Source organism: Bacillus rossius, chromosome 1 (genome assembly GCF_032445375.1).
Source record: "Bacillus rossius redtenbacheri isolate Brsri chromosome 1, Brsri_v3, whole genome shotgun sequence".
NCBI classification, from domain to species: domain Eukaryota; kingdom Metazoa; phylum Arthropoda; class Insecta; order Phasmatodea; family Bacillidae; genus Bacillus; species Bacillus rossius.
In genome coordinates, this window is record NC_086330.1 from 377,979,790 (window position 1) to 377,983,879 (window position 4,090).

The following is a 4,090-nucleotide window of genomic DNA, read 5'->3' on the forward strand; positions in this document are numbered from 1 at the left end:
GGAGATATTTTACTAATGTGATGAAATAAATTTGTTGTGTGATAATATTTGTTCGTAAAAAATTTGCGAAAACGGCAAGTATTCTGTCGTGTTGACGTCACCGTGACCTGGTATTCATTGGCTGCTGAGTGCGTCGGCCCTGTGCCTGATATATTCGTCGTGGCCAGCTTTATGCTGGCTGTCATATGTAGAGAACGGAAAAATACGCGTAGTCATTTCACTATATGCTAGAATCCAAACAACTGTACCTTTATATTGCTTCTGCCATTGGCTTACAGTTTATCTGAAGGATTTTGAGCCAATGGAAAATGTACTTATTTTGGTATATTTTTTTTTGACGTGACGTCTAATAAATCGATGAACGCCGGCTGCACGCACGAAAAAGTGGCCAGTAACGCACATTATCCCATTTCGTTGTGTCCCGTTACGCTCATTTTATATTGCTCTTTGCTAACCTGAACCTCCTAGCATTGCGACCGAGTCTGCGGCCTAATTCTGTTTTCATGCATTTCAATGTAACATTTTCATTGCTCTTTGCTAACCCGTTCCTCCTAGCATTGCTGCAGAGTCCGTGGCGCAATATATTATTTTTTACTGCATCTTGGTGTTGGGTAAGCCATTTTCCTTCGCATCATCCTTGAAACACTCCCATTCGTTTCCTACTTTTCCTATCATCGTCCTATCCTTAACAGAATAACACAGATTGGAAGAAGTTAAATAGCAAACATGTATAAAAGTTATAGTTAAAATAATCTCTTCGTTAAAGTAATAAACAAATTTGAATTAATGATTGCAAATACAAGCAAATTTATCAATTAAATTGTAGATTCCATTTAACTCCTTCTTTGTATCCATACAAAATAGTGATAATTCAATAAAAATGATTCAATTTTATTCATAAAAGTATGCAATCATTTCATCAATGTTGTGTTAAGACGTTGTCACGTTATACTATCGTCCGTAAACCGACTTTACAGACTACCTATTTTTTTTTCCCAGAGAATTTCCCTGCAAATCTTGTATAGGCTACATAATTATATGCTTATACAAACCCGGGAGGAATAGGTTAAAATGCTATGAAGCAACGTCCGGGTCTGTCACTCGCCGGAGATGTGTCGACCTCTACGTCGTGTTAGCGCCTCGTGGGACAGAAGCTGTGTGCAGTGACACGGGCTTCCTGAACGCAGCGTCTGGTTTGTTTACACGCTGCTCGCTAACCTTTGTTTACAGTCCCGCACCGCCGCGCCTGCCGGCAACTCTGTCCGACACCGCAACACGTATCTCCGACAGCTTGCTGACGCGTTCGTCTCCCAGGCGTGATGGATAGAGACCGGAAAAATTCGCGGATTCATTCGGCGATAGGCTAGAAGTCAAATACATATACCTCTTAGATGATTTTGCTATTGGCTTACTGTTCATCTGGACGAATCTCAACCAATTATAAACCCTCAACCAAAGAAGGATCGAAATCACAGACAAACCAGCTGAGACGACTTACAAGTCAGCAGCCAATGATCAGGCGTTATTTGTCCGAGTGTACAGGGGAATGTGCAGTCTATCCTGAAGGCCATCGAAACCGCGAATTTTTCCGGTCTCTAGCTGATGTAGCATTTAGCCAGAACATTTTCAAAAATACGGAAAATAAGTTTAAGGACTAGGTCTTGTGCGCCATGTTGAGCATCTCAATCTCTTGTAGTCAGTAAATTAGGTACTAAGAGATTTTCCTGCAGACGTATTCCGATATACTCGGTATACCCGATCACGAATTTTTTCATAGTAAATTATAAACACTTTCGTAATTTTAAACCACTACGTATGTAGCTATAAGATAATATTTAGCTATTAAATATTTGTTGAGAAGATTCGGGACGAAAAATAAAATGCAAGGGAGCTTTCGTGATAAATATAACAAGAAATAATTATTGTAATGACGAGAAAATGAAATGACCAAATTTGACAAGTGCAGTTTGAAAATTTCTCTTAAGACCTACCTCGTCAAGAATCTTGAAAATGTATTTTCCTGAGTTGAAACAAATATCGCAGTAAAATTAAAAGAAATTAACCGTATACAAGGTAAGTATATTAATGAAAATTAATTAACAAATTAGCTAAGTTTAAAGCTACAAAATTTGATGAAATGAGAATATCTTACTCTTGTGCAGTACTAATTAAGTACAGCACTGCGTATATGTGTAAGAAGGGCATATTTCACTGCTTCATATTTAGGTCTAACATATTATGACATAATCCTGTTCTTTTGGTGGCATATAAAAACTGTAGGTAGTTTTTTTCTCTCACCCAACTACAATATGCTGGAGAGTAGACAATGTCTTACCGCACATTTATCATCCGAAAATTTACCAAGATAAGTGAAAGTGGAAAGGGCTCTTTCCGATTCAACCGATACACACACACACACACACACACATGAATGATTAGCAAGAAAGTTATGTGCAGTAACGGTTTTAAATTAAAAAAAATTGTACATTAATCCTGTAGAACATAACATGATCTTAGAAATAATGACAATGAATAAAAATATACGTACAATGTTTTAATATTATCTAAATATGTCGTAACGCAATATAAGGTAACACAACGTTGCTCCAAACAACTGGCCCTGTGGCGCAACGGATAACGCGTCTGACTACGGATCAGAAGATTCCAGGTTCGAATCCTGGCAGGGTCGAGTGCTAATTTTTTATCAACCATTTATTTAAATTTATGCTTATAAACTTGTTATCAAAAGTACTTTTAACAATTTACATTTGGTAAATATTATTTTCATAGCGTAAAGCTAGATTCTTCGATATTTCGTTTGATATAACTCGATAATATCAGATGTATGGTTAGATACAGAAGTTAACCCGATCTCCTAAGACTTAAAGAGTGTTAGTTCCCACCTTTCAAGCCATTATTATGGTAGACAGTAAAATTAAAAAATTGCATCTTGAACAAAAGCAAAATAAGCGTCCACACTACTTAGTTTATGACCAGGGCTGTTGTGAGAAAATTTGCTCCTATTTCGTTACCTGTGAGGTTTCCAATTAATTCTATTAGTAATAGACTTGTAATTTTCGTTCTATTATTAGGGCGAACTAACGTATTAAAAAAATTGGTTGTCTGTTAAGTCGGTTTACGGACGATAGATTAACGTGACAACGTCATAACAAAACATTGATGAAATGATTGCATACTTTTAGGAATAAAATTAAATCATTTTTATTTTAATAATAAAAAAATAAATACTTGAAATTATACTAGTAATCAGATTTTTAAAATGCAAGAATAATTAACCATTATTGCCGAAATTGTGGTTGTAATAAGCAATGAAAACCACATTAACATTTCACTTCACTTTATAAACAGTCGAGTGGAAGAGAGATAGATGCGGCGCAAGCGTACAATGAGCGTAACGGGACACTTTTTCGTGCGTGATGCCGGCGTTCATCGATTTATTAGGTTGTCACGTCAAAAATGGAAACTTAACCCGGTTACTTTGGTGCCAGGCCCCTCACGATATCCCCTAACATGAGCAACATTTACTTTTACCCAGTGTTTCGGAGACCACGACATACTTTAATTAGTTAGTTTCTCGTTAGTGGGTGTGGCAGTAGGCCTACTGGAGGTGTTAGATCTGGCTTAGCTCTCTTCATAGCTTCGTTCCCAACCGCCTCCAAAGACAAGGTGTTTACAGTCAGTGTCTTGATCCACAATCGAAGGTCACGTCAATTTACTGAAGTTAAAAGAAAGTTTGAAGAAATAATATGGTTGCGAGGGAAAAAAAAAAGTTGAAATAAATACTGGATGGCTTGGAGAAGAAGAGAATAAAAAAGACACGAAGTAAATTCAGAAGAAAAAATAGAGAAGACACAATGAATGAACAATGAAGATAAAGGAAAGGGAACTTAAGACCTAAGGAGACAGGCTGAACCGAAGAGCACAATAATAGGTGGACAAATGCACTTACTAACATTCTTTCTTACACACAATAATTAGTAAATCATCCCTCATAAGAAAACACTAAACAGCTGTGCAGTACTAGAGTTATGTTCATACTCCGCCGAGGTAGTAGTACAAAGCGAAAGAA

At 36.9% G+C, this 4,090-nt stretch overlaps 1 non-coding gene across 1 annotated transcript; it reads left to right on the forward strand.

Annotated features, from left to right (window-relative positions):
• Positions 1-2,616: 2,616 nt before the first annotated feature.
• On the forward strand, positions 2,617-2,689 carry Trnar-acg (transfer RNA arginine (anticodon ACG)). Its single transcript has one exon. It is a non-coding gene; the product is annotated as a tRNA-Arg (tRNA).
• Positions 2,690-4,090: the final 1,401 nt, after the last annotated feature.